Raw genomic sequence first — 21,738 nt, forward strand, 5'->3', positions numbered from 1 at the left:
CTACAGCGCTATAGTCACTGTTTTATGTATGCTGAAAGCAAACCCTGTTGCTGTTAGAATAAACAGATCAGTGTGCTGCAGCTGAATGGGATTCCTGTAAAGCAAACAATGGTTAAAGATAAAACACTGTAACAATAAAACATTAACTCAATAAAACAGCAACTTTTTTTAATTGCACTCTATGCCAAAAAAAAAAGAGTAAACAATATATGCCGAAGCATTGGGGCGATCCGCCCACTGTCCACCCCAGCCCCTATGCTTTGGCATTTACGCTTTTTTTTTAAATGCGGTGGTGAAATCACCTCCTGCAGGGCTATAGTCACTGATTTATGTATGCTGAAAGCAAACCCTGTTGCTGTCAGAATAAACAGATCAGTGTTGCAGCTGAATGGGGTTTCTGCAATGCAAGCAACGGTTAACAATAAAACATAGTAACAACAAAACCTTATCTCAATAAAACAGCAACTTTTTGATTGCAATCTGTGCCAAAAAAAGAGTAAAAAATATATGCCGAAGCATAGGGGCAATCCACCCACTGTCCACCCCAGCCCCTATGCTTTGGCATTAACGCTTTTTTTAAACTGCGGTGGTGAAATCACCTCCTACAGCGCTATAGTCACTGATTTATGTATGCTGAAAGCACACCCTGTTGCTGTTAGAATAAACAGATCAGTGTGCTGCAGCTGAATGGGATTCCTGTAAGGGCTCTTTCACATGGTCCGCTCCGTAGGCGGATCCGTGTTTGCTCAGCGGGGATCGATCCGCGATCCCCGCTGAGCCGGCGGGTGACAGCTCCGTCTCCGCTTGCAGAGCGGAGAGGGAGGTGTCTCAGCACCCGCTGCCCTCTATGGGGGATCAGATGAGAGCGGACCGCTTGTCCGCTCTCATCAGATCCGCTCCGCTCCGATTACTGAACGGATGGAAAAATAGAGTTTCCATCCGTCCAGATTTCACGGACAGGATCGGATGCGGATGGCAGCGGGTGTCAGCGGAGGTGTCTCCGCTGACACCCGCTGCCCCATAGAGCTGCATGGAGGATCCGATCAGATCCGCCTAAAAAACTGACAGGTGGATCTGATCGGATCGCCCGTGTGAAAGAGCCCTAAAGCAAACAATGGTTAAAGATAAAACACTGTAACAATAAAACATGAACTCAATAAAACAGCAACTTTTTTTAATTGCACACTATGCCAAAAAAATAAAGAGTAAACAATATATGCCGAAGCATAGGGGCGATCCGCCCACTGTCCGCCCCAGCCCCTATGCTTTGGCATTTACGCTTTTTTTTTAAATGCGGTGGTGAAATCACCTCCTGCAGGGCTATAGTCACTGATTTATGTATTCTGACAGCAAACCCTGTTGCTGTTAGAATAAACAGATCAGTGTGCTGCAGCTGAATGGGATTCCTGTAAGGAATAGGCGGATCCTCCATAGGCGGATCCGTGTTTGCTCAGCGGGGATCGATCCGCGATCCCCGCTGAGCTGGCGGGTGACAGCTCCGTCTCCGCTTGCAGAGCGGAGAGGGAGGTGTCTCAGCACCCGCTGCCCTCTATGGGGGATCGGATGAGAGCGGACCGCTTGTCCGCTCTCATCAGATCCGCTCCGCGGATACACAGTAGGGCCAATTTTTTATACAGGATCCAATTAACCTACAAGCATGTCTTTGGAGTGTGGGAGGAAACCGGAGTACCCGGAGGAAACCCACGCAGGCACAGGGAGAACACGCAAACTCCAGGCAGGTAGTGTCGTGGTTGGAATTCGAACCAGCGACCATCTTGCTGCTAGGTGAAAGTGCTAACCACTACACCACTGTGCCGCCCATGTACGGAGGAACAAGGAGAACAGAAGACTGCTAGCAGTGATGCAGCTTGGAGCACAAACACAAGGGCAAAGGACTGCAAGCCAACAGGTAATATATAGACTGGTGTGCAACATCATCACTGAGCGATGCCCAGGCAGAAAAACAGAATTTATAAAAGACAGCAGTCTACACATGTCCAAGATGGCTGCCAACAGGAAGGCAAGGTAAGTCCTTGACAGTACCCTTGTATAAAAATGTACTCACTGCTTCACTCACAGATCCGGCTCTCCTTCCCTCACGTACTGTCTCTGTTAATGCTAACCTCTAACTCCAATATTACCCCTAAACCTAATCCTAATCCCTAACTGATACTAACCCCTAGCCCCAACCTTTATACTAACCCCTAATCCTAACCTTAATCCTAACCCCTAACTCTGATACTAACCCCTAGCCCCAACCCTATACTAACCCCTAACCCTAATCCTAACCCTAACTCTGATACTAACCCCTAGCCCCAACCCTATACTAACCCTAATCCTAACCTTAATCCTAACCCCTAACTCTGATACTAACCCCTAGCCCCAACCTTATACTAACCGATAATCCTAACCCCTAACTCTGATTCTAACCCCTAGCCCCAACCCTATACTAACCCCTAACCCTAATCCTAACCCTAACTCTGATACTAACCCCTAGCCCCAACCTTATACAAACCCCTAATCCTAACTTTTAACCAAACAAAAAAAAAATAGTAAAGAATAAATGCATAAAATAAAAAAAGAAATAATACTAGTTAAATAAAATAAATTTACCCTTAGCCCCCAACCCCAAACCCTAATCCTAATTTATAGCCATAATATTACCCCTAACCCTAATCCCCAATCCTAATATTAACCCCTAACTACTCACCCTAACACTAATTATAACCCCTCACCCTTACACTAATTATAACCCATCACCCTAACACTAATATTCACCCCTAGCCCCTCACCCTAACACTAATATTTAACCCTTACACTAATATTAACCCCTAACGACTCACCCTAACACTAATTATAACCTCACCCCTAACCCCTCACCCTAACACTAATATTAACCCCTCACCCTAACACTAATATTCACCCCTAACCCCTCACCCTAACACTAATATTTAACCCTAACACTAATATTAACCCCTAACGACTCACCCTAACACTAATTATAACCTCACCCCTAACCCCTCACCCTAACACTAATATTAACCCCTCACCCTATCACTAATATTCACCCCTAACCCCTCACCCTAACACTAATATTCACCCCTAACCCCTCACCCTAACACTAATATTTAACCCTAACACTAATATTAACCCCTAACGACTCACCCTAACACTAATTATAACCTCACCCCTAAACCCTCTCCCTAACACTAATATTAACCCCCCCTCACCCTATCACTAATATTCACCCCTAACCCCTCACCCTAACACTAATATTTAACCCTAAAACTAATATTAACCCCTAACGACTCACCCTAACACTAATTATAACCTCACCCCTAACCCCTCACCCTAACACTAATATTAACCCTCACCCAATCACTAATATTCACTCCTAACCCCTCACCCTAACACTAATTTTCACCCCTAACCCCTCACCCTAACACTAATATTTAACCCTAACACTAATATTAACCCCTAACGACTCACCCTAACACTAATTATAACCTAACCCCTCACCCTAACACTAATATTAACCCTCACCCTATCACTAATATTCACTCCTAACCCCTCACCCTAACACTTATTTTCACCCCTCACCCTAACACTAATATTAACCCCTCATCCTAACACTAATATTAACCCCCTCACCCTAATACTAATATTCACCCCTAACCCCTCACCCTAACACTAATATTAACCCCTATTGACTCACCCTAACACTAATTATAACCTCACCCCTAGCCCCTCACCCTAACACAAATTTTCACCCCTAACACTAATATTAACCCCTAACCCCTCACCCTAACACTAATATTAACCCCTCACGCTAACACTAATATTAACCCCTCACCCTAATACTAATATTCACCCCTAACCCCTCACCCTAACACTAATATTAATCCCTTACCCTAGCTTTTAAGCTAACAAAAAAAACTAGTAAAGAATAAATGCATAAAATAGTTAAAAAAAAATAATAATAATAGTTAAATAAAATAAATTTACCCTTAACTCCCAACCCCAAAACCTAATCCTAACCCTAATTTATAGCCATAGTATTACCCCTAACCCTAATCCCCAATCCTAATATTAACCCCTAACGACTCACCCTATCACTAATATTAACCCCTCACCCTTACACTACTTTTAACCCCTAACAGTTATATTAACCCCTAACCCTAATATTAGCCCCTAACCTTTACGCTAAAAAATACTAAATATTAAATACATAAAATAGATAAAAAATAAAAAAAAATTGAATAAATTAACCCTAATCCTAACCCACGACTATATTATTAACCCCAAAACCTAATCCTAACCCCTAACCCTAATATTCACCCTAACCCCTAACACTAATATTAACCCTAATATTAACCCTAACACTAATATTAACCCCTTTTCCTTCAGAACTGGAAAAGACTCAGGAATCGTTTGAGTAGTCCTTTCTTTTGTTTCCCTTGCTTTCCTGCTTCTGTGGTGCACTTCTTGGCATTCTTCTGCCTTTCTTTTTCCTTCATCTTGTCCTTCTTTATCCTTAATCTAGAACTTTTCTTCTCTTCCTTCTTTCTCATTTCTTCTCTCTTCTTATTAAAATCGGCGAGGAACTTCTCGCATCTCTTCTTCATTTCCTTCTCCTCTTTCATGGTCTGCTTCTTTCTCGCCTTCTCTTTCTTCTCTTTCTTCTCTTCCTCCTTTCTCTGTCTCTTACGCTCAGCCGCCAAACGTTTCACTTTCCCCTTCTCTTTAATCATTGCACTCTGTAGGTCTACGGACTTGTGGAGATATTTCACTATCTCTTTTTGCTTCTCGCTCCTTGCTTCTTCACCTATCGGTATGCCCGACAACGTTATCAGATATTTTTCCTCCTCCTGTTTTTCCATTTCCTTCTTTCTCTTCTCATCTTTCGTTATCTGCTTGTTTTCCTGGTCCTCCTCTTCCTTCCTTATTTCCTTCTACATAATGACATTAGATAAAGAAAAAAAACAAGACGGTCATTTGAAATCCAGGTTTTAAAGTGTAACAAAGTTAAAAACTCTCTTCTTCATGTTTTGATAGAGTGGGGAGAAGGTAGGGCTGCACGATATTGGGGAAAAAAGTACATTGCGATATTTGTTTTTCAACGATATATATCGCGATGTTGAACTGGGTGGAATGCAGAAGACACTAACAGTGTGGATTAGGCAGAGTCGGGACTCACAGTGGTGGTAGGAGGTAGAAGAACACAGCCCGACATGACATCCGTCCCACACGTTCAGTCTGCCGCCCTGCAGCTAGTTCTCTTGAACGAGCGGTGAGCGCGGCACATCGAACCAATCACGTCGTTAGTAGCGGCACAGCGAACCAATCAGGTGTGCAGGCACGCATGATTGGTTAGCTGTGCAGCTGCTCACGGCGCGCTGCTCACCGCTCAGTCAGGAGAACTAGCTGCAGGCAGGCAGACTGAACGTGTGTGGGACGGATGTCGGGCTGTGTTCTGCTACCTTCTACAACCACTGTGAGTCCTCCCGACTTCTCCCTGCCTATGCCTACTATCGTATGTTCGGCGATATGACTATCGCCCACGCCCGCAGCACGATAGTCGATATCACATCGACTATCGTTCAGCCCTAGGAGAAGGTTTTATATTTTACAAGGATTTTATTTGACTTCTCCCTGCCTATGCCTACTATCGTATGTTCGGCGATGTGACTATCGCCCACGCCCACAGCACGATAGTCGATATCACATCGACTATCGTTCAGCCCTAGGAGAAGGTTTTATATTTTACAAGGATTTTATTTGACTTCTCCCTGCCTATGCCTACTATCGTATGTTCGGCGATGTGACTATCGCCCACGCCCGCAGCACGATAGTCAATATCACATCGACTATCGTTCAGCCCTAGGAGAAGGTTTTATATTTTACAAGGATTTTATTTGACTTCTCCCTGCCTATGCCTACTATCGTATGTTCGGCGATGTGACTATCGCCCACGCCCGCAGCACAATAGTCGATATCACATCGACTATCGTTCAGCCCTAGGAGAAGGTTTTATATTTTACAAGGATTTTATTTGACTTCTCCCTGCCTATGCCTACTATCGTATGTTCGACGATGTGACTATCGCCCACGCCCGCAGCACGATAGTCGATATCACATCGACTATCATTCAGCCCTAGGAGAAGGTTTTATATTCTACAAGGATTTTATTTGACTTCTCCCTGCCTATACCTACTATCGTATGTTCGGCGATGTGACTATCGCCCACGCCTGCAGCGCGATAGTCGATATCACATCGACTATCGTTCAGCCCTAGGAGAAGGTTTTATATTTTACAAGGATTTTATTTGACTTCTCCCTGCCTATGCCTACTATCGTATGTTCGGCAATGTGACTATCGCCCACGCCCGCAGCACGATAGTCGATATCACATCGACTATCGTTCAGCCCTAGGAGAAGGTTTTATATTTTACAAGGATTTTATTTGACTTCTCCCTGCCTATGCCTACTATCGTATGTTCGACGATGTGACTATCACCCACGCCCGCAGCACGATAGTCGATATCACATCGACTATCGTTCAGCCCTAGGAGAAGGTTTTATATTTTACAAGGATTTTATTTGACTTCTCCCTGCCTATGCCTACTATCGTATGTTCGGCGATATGACTATCGCCCACGCCCGCAGCACAATAGTCGATATCACATCGACTATCGTTCAGCCCTAGGAGAAGGTTTTATATTTTACAAGGATTTTATTTGACTTCTCCCTGCCTATGCCTACTATCGTATGTTCGGCGATGTAACTATCGCCCATGCCCGCAGCACGATAGTCGATATCACATCGACTATCATTCAGCCCTAGGAGAAGGTTTTATATTCTACAAGGATTTTATTTGACTTCTCCCTGCCTATGCCTACTATAGTATGTTCGGCGATGTGACTATCGTCCACGCCCGCAGCACGATAGTCGATATCACATCGACTGTCGTTCAGCCCTAGGAGAAGGTTTTATATTTTACAAGGATTTTATTGTCAGTGTCCTGTATGAGGAGGTTCCCCTCACTTCCGGTTCATTCAGTAGGTGATGAAGTGAGTGGACGCCTCCCATTATTCCTCCACTATCTGACAATGTCACCAGGTCTATTGCCAGGTTCTTAATACTAATTCATCAATCCCAGGTAGTTTATGGTTTGATGCCAGCTCTGCGGAACTCCTCCCCCTTCTTCCTCATCCAAACACAAGAGCAGGAAAGTTTATCCAAGCCCATGCCTGGCTAAGTGTTCATGCCTGTGGCCACACTATAGAGGAACCCCGATTGTGCGATCAAGACCAGCCGCCCTTGGGAGTGAATACCAACCCAAAAAAAGAAGGTTTCCTCTGGGAATCATGCTATTTGGGAAGGTGCATTCCAATATTTCCTAACCTGCATCAAACTGATGATGAATCAAATTCACTATAGATATTATAGGGCCACCGGATCTGCAGATGTGACCTGGCCACCTTCAGAAATTTGCATCTTTGGTCAGATTCCTAAATCTGAACGGTCATGTCTACATCACTGTGAAGTGTGGGGGGGGGGGGGGGTCATTGTATAGGTACATTTAAAAGAGGCTCAGAGTTTGGCTTTATCCCTCACCCATCGCTCTTATGAAAATTGTAAAATTTGTGATTTCTCCTGTTTCGGTGACAGTGGTCACCAGGATAAATAAAGGGGTGAATCCCCCCCCAGCGAGGACACAGACTCTGATAAAAACTTGTCAAATGATCTAACCCTCACCCACTCTAACCAACGAAAAAAAAGAGTTTTGTGTTGCCCATTACTTGGCTGGTTAAGCTGAAATGAAAATAGTTTGATCCAGGGAATTGCTTCAACTGCCTACATGTGGTCAGTAAGGAATCTGTCTCTTTTTAAGACAAAATCCCCTCCCCCTCACTTTTTTGCCTTCCTCTGGACCAAAACATCTGTTTTTCAACAGATTAATCCAGACAGATGTGTGTTCTATTCAGCTGAATAGACTGTGAAACTATTTAAGAAGTATAAAGGTCACTTACATCAGCTTCTCTTTCCCAGTCTTCATACACCTTGGCTCTCCTTTCCTTTTCTTCCTTCTCCTTGGCTTTCCTAGCCTCTTCTTTCTTCTCCACGGCGCTCCATTCCTCTTCTTCCTTCTCCTTGGCTATCCTTTCCTCTTCTTCCCTCTTCTTGGCACTCAATTCCTCTTCTTCCTCTTCTTCCACTTCTTCCTCTTCTTCCTCTTCTTCCATCTCCTCACAACTCCACCATTCCTCTTCTTCCTCTTCTGAATACTATAATGAAAAAAAAAGTAGGTAAGTAAGTAAGTTAATGTAACGTCTTTAAAGTGGAACTCCACCAAAATCTTTTTTTTGTTCAATTAAAGCGGTAGTATACTCAAAGGAAAAAAAAAAACTGTGCAGAAAAAAGGCATAATGAGCTAGTATGCATCGCCGAAAACTGCGTTTTTGCATACAGTCGTTTTTTAAATTTGCCGCCTTTTGCAGCACAGTAACCTGGAAGTGACGTCATGGACGCCGCCTCCGGGTTACGTCATCGGAGACCCGATCGAAGCCGTTTCCGGCTTTGATCGGGACTCCATCCAGTCGGCGGATGTGCCGGCTGGGTGCTCGGGGCTCCCGGTGGGACGGAAGCCCCGAGCAAAGTCAAGGAAGGCGGCGGGAGGGGGGGAGATGTCCCCTCCCGCTCACCCGGGTAACGATCGATCGGCTCCCGAGCCGCATCGGTTGTTACCGACGGAAAGCCGACCGTTGGCTCTAAACCACGGTACCGGGATGGTGTCTCTAGCTAGAGGCATCATCCCGGTATACTACCGCAAAGTTTGCCGACGTAGGGCTACGTCACTTTGCGGTAAGTGATTAATAGTACCTACAGGTAAGCCTTATTATAGGCTTACCTGTAGTTAAAAATCACAAAAAGCGGTATACTACCTCTTTAAAATTGAGTGGGAAAAGAACTAAAACTTTTCCAAGGTTTTGTTATATATTGTCTTTGTCTCTTTCAGTTGTATAAACTGTAAGGCTCGGTTCACACTACATCGCTCCGACTTCGGGGGCGACCTGTGAAGTCACGTGCAGCGCGACTTCGGCACGACTTGCACAGACTTCATAAAATGAATGTCTATGCAAGTCGCCTCCAGGTCGCCCCGAAGTAGTACAGGACCCTTTTTCTAAGTCGGAGCGACTTGTGTCGCTCCTATTAGAACGGCTCCTGTACCGCACAATGGGAGCGTGACGGACCGCGACTTGTCAGGCTGACAAGTCGCGGTCCAAGTCGGATCAGTGTGAGCCGACACTAAGACTATGTAGAAATAATAGAGGTCACTTACTTTGCTCTGTGTCGGGCTGTGGAGCTGCATGTGCTCTGTGATGTAATCTAGTGCGCTACTGCCATCAGCAAAAGGCACTTCCACGTTGTCCTCATCAATGCTGTAAGAGAAATAAAAAAAGAGATTAATTTTTCGGAAGTTTTTGTGAATGGAAGCAAGAAATAACAATTTCTAACCCTGGGCTGCTGGTCTGGGCCACCAAGGTGCACTTATTGTAATATCCACCAATGTATTCAGCTCCAATTTTCTTTTATCAATTACTGCCTGGCTTATGGGCAAGAATAACTGCCACATCTGCATAAAAGTTTGTAAAAAAAAAAATTGCCAGGGAAGCCTATTCATACGGCCAATCAAAGTCACATGACTGGGTCTATTTTAATCATGGAGCTCTCTCTCTGTTACATTAAGGAGAGAGAACGTTGCGGTGCATCGCTAACTCCATGCAGTGGCCAACATTTTGTGAATGGGCTGTTCAATGTGGATATCTGTTCTTATTTTTAACCACTTGCCGACCGCCGCAAGTACATATACTGTGGCGGTCAGCCCCGTGCAGGCAAAGTGACGTATGGGTACGTCACTCGCCTGCGAGCCAATAGGAGGCTCGCTCACTGTGATCCCCGCACGTGTGACCGGCGGACCCGATGTCCGCCAGTCACTCGCAATCGTCCGTTACAGAGGGAGAAAGGCAAACGGCTAATGTAAACAAAGCCGCCTGTCATTCTCCCCGGTGTAAGTGCAGAGATCATACGGTCCTGCTATGCAGGATCGTATATCTCTGTAGTTACACAAGCAGCCACATCCCATAACAGTTAGGGCTCTTTCACACGGGCGATCCGATCAGATCCGCCTGTCGGTTTTTTAGGCGGATCTGATCGGATCCTCCATGCAGCTCTATGGGGCAGCAGATGTCAGCGGAGACACCTCCGCTGAAACCCGCTGCCAACCGTATCCGATCCTGTCCGTGAAATCTGGACGGATGGAAACCCTATTTTTCCATCCGTTCAGGGATCGGATCGGATGAGAGCGGACAGGAGGTCCGCTCTCATCCGATCCCCCATAGAGAGCAGCGGGGGCTGTGACACCTCCCTCTCCGCACTGCAAGCGGAGACGGAGCTGTCATCCGCCGGTTCAGCGGGGATCGGCGGATCGATCCCCGCTGAGCAGCACGGATCCGCCTATGGAGGCGGACCGTGTGAAAGAGTCCTTAGAAGCACGCCCCTAGGGACACACTTAACCCCTCCTTCTCCAATAAAGTTAACCCCTTCCCTGCCAGTGTCATTTTTACAGTAACAGTGCATATGTATAGCACTGATTACTGTAGTAATGTCACTGGTACCCTCAAAAGTGTCAAAAATGTCAGTCAAGGGTCCGATCCATCCGCCGCAATGTCGTAGTCCTGCAAAAAAAAAAATGCAGATCGCCGCCATTACTCGTTAAAAAAAAAATAAAAATGACAAAAATCTTTCCCTTAGTTAGTAAACGCAATGACTTTTGCGCAAACCAATCAAAATACGCTTATTGCGATTTTTTTTTACCAAACATATGTAGCAGAAAACAAATTGGCCAAAAATGTTAAAAAAATTTGATTTTTACATTTTTTGGGGGGAATTTCATATAAAAAAATGTGAAAAATATTGTTATTTTTGCAAAATTGTCGCTCTTTTTCTGTTTATAGCGCAAAAAGTAAAAATCGCACAGGTGATCAAATACCACCAAAAGAAAGCTCTGTTTGTGGGGAAAAAAAGGACGTCAAATTCGTTTGGGTACAGCGTCGCACGACCGCGCAATTGTCCGTTATATTCAAGCAGTGCCGAATCGCAAAATACCCCCTGGTCAGGAAGGGGGTAAAATCTTCCGGGGCTTAAGTGGTTAAAGTAGCTTTGCACCTCCCAAAATCCTATCTTGACCAAAATGAGTTTCATACGTACTTTATTTGCTCCTCTTCCTTTCTCTTCTGCTCTTTCTTCAAAAGCTTCTTTCTCTTCATCTCTTGATTGTCTTCATAATCCACTTCTAACTGCTTGAAGAGGGTCTGCAGTTTGAGTTCTTGCTGCCATGTCAATGTCCCTTTCTTCATGGCCTTCCACTCTTTCTTCAGCTGCTTCTTCAGCTGCTTGTTAATCACCTTCATTTTCTTCTCGTTCTCTTCTTCCTTCCTTAGTCTTTCCTCTTTCTCCTTCCTTTTCTTTTCATAGCCATCCACTATCTTCCAGACAAGAGCTTTTGCCGCCTGTAGTGACTCCTGTTTTTCAATGTTCTTTATTTCCCATTTCTTTTGAAATCTCCACTGTGCCTCCTCCTTCCACTTCTTCTCCTTTTCTCTCATCTACACAATAAAAATAGATTAATAAAACAAAAAGACGGTAAGTTGAAGTCCAAATTAAAGTAGAACAAAATTAAAAACTCTTTCCTTCACATTTCCATATAATGGGGAAAAGGTCACATGTTTTAGAAGGTTTTTATTGTCAGTGTCCCGTATGAGGAGGTTCCCCTCACTTCCTGTTCGTTCGGTAGGTGATGAAGTGAGTGGACGCCTCCCATTATTCCTCCACTATCTGACAATGTCTACAGGTCACCCCGTGTAGTCTATTGTTAGGCAGTGCTGTATTTTGGCCTAGGTCAACAAGGCCCAGGTCTAGGGTGGCACTTTGCATGGGGGCAGCAAAAAAGCTGTCCCCCCCTCCGCATGAGACTCTATTGGCCACTGGTTGCTAGAGCCGCCTCTCTCACCCCCTCTCTCTCACCCCCTCTCCTCTCTCATCCCCCTCTCTCATAGCCCCCCCTCTCTCTCTCTCACCCTTCCTCTCTCTCTCTCTCTCTCTCTCGCTCACCCTTCCTCTCTCTCCCTCTCTCTTTCTCTCTCATCCCCCTTTCTCATCCCGCCCCTCTCTCTCTCATCCCCCCTCTCTCTCTCTCTCTCACTCTCTCCCCCCTCTCTCTCGTCCCCTCTCTCTATCTCTCTTTGATCACCCCCCCTCTCTCTCTCTCTTCCCCTCTCTCTCTCTCTCTCTCTCTCTCATCCCCCTCTCTCATTGCCCCCTCTCTCTCTCTCTCACCCCTCCTCTCTCTCCCTCTCTCTTTCTCTCTCATCCCCCCTCTCTCATCACCCTTTCTCACCCCCCCCCTCTCTCTCTCTCTCATCCCCCCTCTCTCTCTCATCCCCCCTCTCTCTCTGTCACCCCCCCCTCTCTCTCTCATCCTCCTCTCTCTCACTCTCTCATCGACCCTCTCTCTCATCCCCTCTCTCTCTCTTTGATCACCCCCTCTCTCTCTCTTCCCCCCTCTCTCTCCCTCACCCCCTCTCTCTCATCCCCCCCCCCTATCCCACCCCCTTCTCTCGGTTTTCGGCCAAGGGCATCCTGCATTTTCGGTTTCGGCCCAGAATTTTTATTTTGGTGTATCCCTACTGTCTACTGTAATTCAAATGATTGAACCACACAGACGTGTGTTCTTTTCAGCTGTATAAACTGTAAAACTAAGTTAGAAGTATGAAGGTCACTTACCTGACGGAAGTTAAGGGTCTTTTTGCTTTGCCCGATGAGTACCCTGTGGCCTCGGAAGCACTCAAATTGTGAAAATTCCTCTATTGCCTTATCCTCTGGAATTCTGTAAAAGAAATAAAAAAGGTCATTTTCAAGTTTTTGCCATTGGAAGTAATAAAAAAAACAATTTCTAAGCCTGGACTGCTAGGCCGGGTCATCAAGGTGCCCTTATATTAATATCCACGAATACATTCAGCACCAATTTTCTGTTATCGATCACTGCTTGGCTCAAGAGCTGGCAAGAATACTCGCCACTTCTGGATATGGAGGAGCATGTCACCTGCTCCCTTGGGTTTGTACTTGGGTCTAGTAGCCAATCACTTGGCCTAATCACTTGCTCCCTTGGGATTGTTCTTGGGTCTAGTAGCCAATCACTTGGCTTAATCACTTGCTCCCTTGGGATTGTTCTTGGGTCTAGTAGCCAATCACTTGGCCTAATCACTTGCTCCCTTGGGATTGTTCTTGGGTCTAGTAGCCAATCACTTGGCTTAATCACTTGCTCCCTTGGGATTGTTCTTGGGTCTAGTAGCCAATCACTTGGCCTAATTACTGCCACGTAACTGGGAAAGTGTCATCACCCTTCCCCCTGGTCATCAACAGCCTATATTAGTGCCAGCGGTGAAGGAGCAAGAAACTGCGAGGGAGTCCAGAGAAACCTATTCATATGACCGACTAAAGTCACATGACTTTTCTATTCCAATCATGAAGCTCTCCCTGCTGCATTAAGCAGAGAGATCTCTGTGGGGCATCGCAGGCTCTGCACAGTGGTCCACATTTTATAAATGGGCTGTTTAATGCAGATATCTACTTTTATTTAAAAAGCGGCACCAGCGACTTAACCCCTGCCTCCCCCCCCCCCCCCAAAAGTCCTATCTTATTCAAATTTAATTTATAACTTACGTTTCCAGTATAGGTAGAAAGCGCGGCATGCCGGTTCTGTACATTGCCCTAATTTCCCGGAAATGTCTGTGTATCTTGTTGGTAACCAACCTGTTGATAAAGAAAATAGAGATAAGTACAACAATTCAGGATAAAAAGCATCACAAAAAATACAATACAAAACATATTTAAAGGGATATATAATGGTTATGAGTTCGGTCGTGTGCAGGCAGCTAGGGGGCGCCCCCACTCAGCAGCACGGGGCAGGCGGCTCCGATTGCCGTCTGACACCCCTGCACTCCTTGCTGAGAGAGAAGAACGGTCGGCTGTTGTAAACACAGCTGACCGTTCTTCTCTCTGGAATGATCACAGAGCCCCTGTGATCCTTCTATATAGGATCAAAGGTCTCTATAATAATTTCACAAGCCACGCCCCCCCCCCCCCCCCCACAGTTAGAATCACTCCCCTCGACTCACATTTAACTACTTGATCACCCACAATGTTAACTCCTTCCCTGCCATATTATTTAGCACTGATTACTGTAGTAATGTCACTGGTCCCCCCAAAAGTGTCAAAAATGTCACAAGCGGTGATCATTGTATTCTGACGGCTGGGAAACCTTTCATTGTCAGAATACAATAGAATGTGTTGATAAACTGAATGTGTTTGATGGGGGAATCAACCAGTTTTCTTTCCTTCAACCACGAAATTAGTTCATGTATGGCCTGCTTTATATCAAATATTTCCATTTCAAATAAACACTAAAACAGGGTTAAGGAAAGGAAAATATTTAAACCATTATAGAATCCCTTTAACCACTTTACGACCGCTCACATTGCTGCTACTGAGGCAATGTGGCTCGTTATCGTCCAGCGACGTTACCCTACGTCGCTGGACTCCTTCCCTCGTGGGCGGCGCGCGCGCGCCGCCGGAGGCTCTCTCCCGCTGTATTCAGTTACAGCGGGAGTCGGGCCAGGGGAGGAGAGGCGGTGATCACCGCTGCTCTTCCCCGATCGTCGGGGATCGAGTGTTTACACACGCGGGCGGATCTCCTAAATGACAGGCAGGGTCGGATTGCAGGATTCAGCATAGCTGAACCTGCGATCTGTCCTTGTGTCACACAGTCCCCTCCCCCCACACACGTCAGTAAGCACCAGGCATACATTAACCCCTTGATCACCAATAAAAATTAACCCTTTCCCTGCCAGTGTCATTTTTACAGTAGCAGTGCATATTTATAGCACTGATTACTGTAGTAATGTCACTGGTACCCCCAAAAGTGTAAAAAATGGCAGTTAGGGGTCCGATCTGTCAATGTCGCAGTCCCGCAAAATAAATCGCAGATCGCCGCCATTACTAGTTAAAAAAAAAAAACAATAAAAATGACATAAATTTCCCGTAGTTAGTAGCTGCGATAACTTTTGCGCAAAACCAATAAAAATACGCTTATTGCGATTTTTTTTTTTACCAAAAATATGTAGCAGAAAACAAATTGGCAAAAAATACTTTTTTGTATATAGCGCAAAAAGTAAAAATCGCACAGGTGATCAAATACCACCAAAAGAAAGCTCTGTTTGTGAGGAAAAAAAGGACATAAATTTAATTTGGGTACAGCATCGCACGACCGCGCCATTGGCCGTTAAAGTAACACAGTGCCGAATCACAAAATATGGCCTGGTCAGGAAGGGGGTAAAATCTTCCGGTCTTAAAGCGGTTAAAAATGCGCTCATTGAGAATTTTTTTGTCAAAGACATGTAGCTAAATACATTTTGGCCTAAATATATGACAAAAATTGAATATATTGGATATTTTTTAACTGTCAAAGTAGAAAAATATTGTTATTTTTTCTAAATTTTCAATTTTTTTTTATTAATATCGCAAAAAATAAAAAGCGCAAAGGTGATCAAATACCACCAAAAGAAAGCTCTGTTTGTGGGGGAAAAAAGGACGTAAGTTTAGGTACGGCGTTGCATGACCGCGCAATTGTCAGTTAAAGTCGCACTGTGCCAAATCGCAAAAAGTGGACGTAAGACAGCAAAATCCTCCGGTGGTAAAGTGGTTAAAGTCCCATGCAAATAAGTTGTTGTCTTCTTGAGTCCCCATTGCTGCAGTCATAACAATGGTTTGTCCCAGAGCTGCCCCAGCGCCATTGTAAAACAACAGCTGATCTCAGTGGGTCCTGTGGGTCCTGGCATCTTTAGTGGTAAGACGGGTGCTTCTATGATCAACCCCTGGGCTTCCAATCATGCCGCCACCTTAGATGGGTATCGCAGATTTGCCCATTGAAGGATTTCCCTTCACCTCCTGGTCTTGGGACAGCTCAAAAATATTGGATTTCCGGTCACTTTCTTTAGTAGAGACAGAAGTCACCAGGACAGCTAGAGAGGGCGAATCTTCCCAGAGGGGACACAGACCGTAATAAAAACTTGCAGGGGTTCTTACTCTTTCACATACATTTTACATACAATATAAGACTTTGTTACCCAAAAGTTTGTCTACTTACCGCCTCTCCTCGGCTCTGCTTTCCTCTATTTCCTTCCTCGTGACCTCCTTTTTCTCTTCTTCTATTTGCTCTTTTTCACGCTTCTTAGTAACTTTTTCCTTCTCTACCCACTTCTTCTCTTTTTCAAGAGTTTTTCCCTTTATTTCCCTACCAGTTTGCCTGTTAACAAAGAAAACAGAAGTTAGATCTCGATTCTCTTCTAACCTTTAAAATCTCATTCAAACATTTTTTGTTTAATCCAGAAAGCATCACTTTCAATAAGAAGTACAATATAATTACACATTTAAAGGGAAATGTAATGGTGATGGATTTATTTCATTTTTAGTCCCGGTTCACACTACCGCGACTCACATAGTCGCGGTCCATTCTGTGCTACAGGAACGGTTCTAATAGGAGTGACACAAGTCGCTCCGACTTAGAAAATAGTTCCTGTACTACTTTGGGGCGAAATCAGAGCGACTTGCATTGACTTCCATTATATGAAGTCCGTGCAAGTCGCGCCAAAGTCGCGGTGAACGCGACTTCACAGGTCGCCCCCGAAGTTGGATCACCATAGTGTGAACCGACACTTAGTGCCGGGTTCACACTGAAGCGGCACAACTTTCGGGGCGACCTGTGAAGTCGCGTGCACCGCGACTTCGGCGCGACTTGCATGGACTTCATAAAATGAATGTCTATGCAAGTCGCTCCAGGTCGCCCCGAAGTAGTACATGACCCTTTTTCTAAGTCGGAACGACTTGTGTTGCTCCTATTAGAACCGTTCCTGTACTACACTATGGGACGCGACGGTGCGTGACTTGTCAGGCTGACCAAATCGCCTGACAAGTCATACTAGTGTGAATGGACACTAAGTCCCCGTTCACACTACCGCGACTTGTCAGGCGACTGGTCAGCCTGACAAGTCGCGGTCCATTCTGTGCTACGAGAACCGTTCTAATAGGAGCGACTCAAGTCGCTCCGACTTAGAAAATAGTTCCTGTACTACTTCGGGGCGAAATCGGAGCGACTTGCATTGACTTCCATTATATGAAGTCCGTGCAAGTCGCGCCAAAGTCGCGGTGAGCGCGACTTCACAGGTTGCCCCCGAAGTCGGATCACCATAGTGTGAACCGACACTTAGTGTCCATTCACACTAGCACAACTTGTCAGGCGGCTTGGTCAACCTGACAAGTCACGCACCGTCGCGTCCCATAGTGTAGTACAGGAACGGTTCTAATAGTCGCTCCAACTTAGAAAAAGGTTCCTGTACTACTTCGGGGCGACCTGGAGCGACTTGCATAGACATTCATTTTATGAAGTCCGTGCAAGTCGTGCCGAAGTCGCGGTGCACGTGACTTCACAGGTCACCCCGAAAGTTGTGCTGCTTCAGTGTGAACCGGCACTTAATGTTGTATTTTTTGTCTATTTATATAAAATCTTTTCTTTTTAAATAAACACTTAAAACAGGTTTCTCCTGTGATAAGGAACTCACAGTGTGCTATGGGTTATCTAATGAGAGCGCTCAGCAGGAGCTGATTACTTTCAGACTCTTTCTCTGACTAAAACTTTGTATCAAAACAGAGCAGGTAGTAAAGGGGGCGGAGTCACTGCTCTGACTCTTTCACTTTTGTTTGTAAATGTCAGCTTGAGCATCTGCAAACAGCAGGCTTGTTTTAGCAAATATATACAGAATTTAATAAAACGTGTAAAAAGGGCCCAGAGTTCTATCTGCTGACTATTAATTAAAAGTACTTTCAATGGATTATTTCCTATTTACCCGACGTGTAGGTTTTAGTAAAAAATAAGTAATGAAAAATATACACGCCATTATATATTCCCTTTATTCCTTTATATTCCCTTTTAAAAAAAAAAATACTTTTTTCCTCTTGAGTCCCCAGTGCTGCAGGCATGGCGGCTATTTGTCCCAAAACTGCCCCAGCACCGGTATAATGCAACAGACTGGTCTCAGGGGGGCCTGCAGGTCCCAGCGGCTTTAGTGCTAAGCCAGGAGCCTATACAATCTTTGTTCTATCTGCTGACTGGAATTAAAAGTACTTTCAATGGAATATTTCCTTTTTACCTGATGTGTAGGTTTTAGTAAAAAATAAATAATGAAAGGAGAAAAATATACACGCCATTATACAGGGGCGGACTGACCATTAGGGCACTTGGGCACTGCCCGAGGGCCCAGGCCAGTAGGGGGCCTCATGAGAGGCTCCCGGTACCTCTCTCCCAAGGCATCTGTGATGATTGCAGAGCTCAGTGCTGCAACACGTTCCAGCACTGAGCTCCGGTAACTGGCCTGATAGAGGCACACTAACGTGGGTACTCAGGACACCTTCCCTGTATCTATTACAGGGTGCCTGGGCTCCCTCACACAGCGATCGTCCCTCTACAGCAGCCAACACAGGTATGTACAGTACATAGGTTATGGGTAGGGGAGGGGGACAGGTGACAAGGATGCCCATATGGAGAAGTGATTGGGGGGGGGGGGTAAGAGGACATATGCTAGGGGGTGCTTTTGGAGGGGGAACGACTTGTGCTGGAAGGTGGGGTGGTGCGGGGGATTTCAAATCCGACCCCCCCCCCCATACACTAGCACAAGTCCTCTCCCCTTCAAATGCAGCCTCCAGCACATGTCCTCCTACCCCCCCCCCACATTCTCCCCAAATCAAAGAGATGTAGATTGCCACTCTCTCCTCATCCTAGGGCCCCCCTCCCCGCTATCATCCCAGGGCCCCCCCTCTACTCATCCTAGGCCCCCTCTCTGTCCTCATCCAAGGACCCCCTCTCTGTCCTTGTCCTAGGACCCCCTCTCTGTCCTCGTCCCAGGACCCCCTCTCTGTCCTCGTCCCAGGGCCCCCTCTCTGCTCTCATCCCAGGGTCCCCTCTTTGCTGTCATCCCAGGACCCCCTCTCTGTCCTCATCCCAGGACCCCCTCTCTGTCCTCATCCCAGGACCCCCTCTCTCCCCTTTTCCCAGGACCCCCTCTCTGCTTTCATCCCAAGACCCCCTATCTGCTATTATCACAGGGCCCCCTCTCTGCTGTCATCACAGGACCCCCTCTCTGCTGTCATCCCAGGGCCCCCTCTCTGCTGTCATCCCAGGGCCCCCTCTCTGCTGTCATCCCAGGACCCCCACTCTGTTCTCATTCCAGGGGTCCCTCTCTGCTCTCATCTCAGGGACCCCTCTCTGCTGTCATCCCAGGGCCCCCGCTGTTCTGTCATCCCAGGGCCCCCTATCTGCTGTCATCCCAGGGCCCCCTCTCTGTTCTCATCCCAAGACCCCTTCTCTGCTTTCATCCAAGACCCCCTCTCTGCTGTCATCCCAGGGCCCCCTCTCTGCTGTCATCCCAGGGCCCCCTCTCTACTGTCACCCCAGGGCCCTTTTTCTGCTGTCATCCCAGGGCCCCCTCTCTGCTGTCATCCTAGGGCCCCTTGTCTGCTGTCATCCCAGGACCCCCTCTCTGGCCTCACTCCAGGGCCCCCTCTCTGCTTTCATCCCAGGACCCCCTTTCTTCTCTCATCCCAGGGCTCCCTCTCTGCTCTCATCCCAGAGCCCCCTCTCTGTCCTTATCCCAAGGGCAACACTCTATCCTTATATCAGGGGTCCCTCTCTGTCCTCATCCAAGGGGTCCCCTAAACACCAACTGTGATAGGGGGCTCAGGACAGCAAGGGCTTGTTTACATTGGCAGTTTGAGGGCAGTAAAACCTCATAATTGAGCCCTGTTTTTACTCACCCCCAACCACACCCCCTTTAACTGCAGTGGCCAGGGGTGTACACATGTTGCAGCTGCAGCAGGAATTATATGTCCTGTCATGCTTGGCAGGTGTAGCGCCTGCCAAGCGTAAACCCATTCAAGTGAATGGGGCTGCTCTGCAAAGGCTGTGCAAAAAAAAAGGGTTAAAGTAGGCAGTGAGGAGGCGTTGTATTGCCTCCTCATCACCTGCTTCAACTCCTTGGATCACACACTAGCATGCTGCAACTCCTTGGATCACGCACTAGCATGCTGCAACTCCTTGGATCACACACTAGCATGCTGCAACTCCTTGGATCACACACTAGCATGCTGCAACTCCTTGGATCACACACTAGCATGCTGCAACTCCTTGGATCACACACTAGCATGCTGCAACTCCTTGGATCACACACTAGCATGCTGCAACTGTGTGCATTGCACATGGTTGCAGGGTGTTTGCAAAGTGGGCCCTATTCACTTGAATGGGTCACGATCACTCACTGAAAGCAACAGGGGGGGTTTAATTTCTGCCGCAGCATGTGTACAGCCTCAGCTACTGCCACTGCAGCTAAAGGGGGTAGGGACAAATGTATGTAATGTGGGCGGTGCAATAAGTAGGTGGTGTTTTGTGTGGGAGTGGCTTTAATGTGAACAGGGACACAGGGGGGGGGGCCCATGATCTCATATTGCCCGGGGGTCCCATGGGTTGTCAGTCTGCCCCTGCCAATATATATACCCTTTAAGCTGTCATAAAAATACGTTTTTCCTCTTGAGTCCCCAGTGCTGCAGGCATGGCGGCTATTTGTCCCAAAACTGCCCCACCGACTGGTCTCAGAGGGGCCCTGCAGGTCCCAGCGGCTTTAGCACTAAACCAGGAGCCTATACAATCCTGTCCTGGACTTACACATGTGCTCTCACCTTAGACAGGTGTCTCCAGAACAGATTCACCCATTGAAAGATTTCCCCTCATCTCCTTAGCCTGGCATGACTTAAAAATATTGGATTTCCCATCACTTTCTATACTAGAGGCAGAAGTCACCAGGACAGATAGAAAGGACAAATCTTTCCAGTGGGGACACAGACCGTAATAAAAACTAGCAGGGGTTCTTACTCTTACACATAAATGGAAATTTGGCCTTTCCATACAATCTAAGACTTGTATACAAGGAAGAATGTGTACTTACCACCATAAGTTGACTCTTCTTGACCGTTCCCGCAGTTCTTGCTCATCCAGTGTGTAACGGGGAGGGGGGTCAATCACATTAGCTTGGTCCTGCTCACTGTAAGAGAAATAAAAAAATGGATTAGTTTCTCAAGTTTTTGTCATTGGAAGCAAAGAAAAACAATTTGGCCTCATGCACAGGGGCATCCTCATGCACCAATACAGCCGGGTACAGACATTCACTTGTGTGGCCGGCTGTACGCACCAGGAAAGCTCCAGGAATTTTACACTGGGGGACTTTTGAGCTACTAAACATCCGTGTGCATGAGGCCTTTCTGAGCCTGGGCTGCTGGGCGGGGCCAGCTAGGTGCCAATTTAACCACTTGCCGACCGCCGCACGACTATATACTGCGGCGGTCAGCCTCTCCTGGGCAAAGCGACGCACCGGGACGTCGCTCGCCCACAAGCCTCTAGGGGGCGAGCGCGCGCCGCTGGAGGCGCGCTCCCGCTCGTTCCCTGACATCCCCGCGCGAGTGACCGGCGGCTCCGATGTCCGCCGGTCACTCGCGATCTCCCGCTGGAGAGGGACA

Source organism: Pelophylax lessonae (assembly GCF_965119305.1).
Source record: "Pelophylax lessonae genome assembly, chromosome: 13".
NCBI classification, from domain to species: domain Eukaryota; kingdom Metazoa; phylum Chordata; class Amphibia; order Anura; family Ranidae; genus Pelophylax; species Pelophylax lessonae.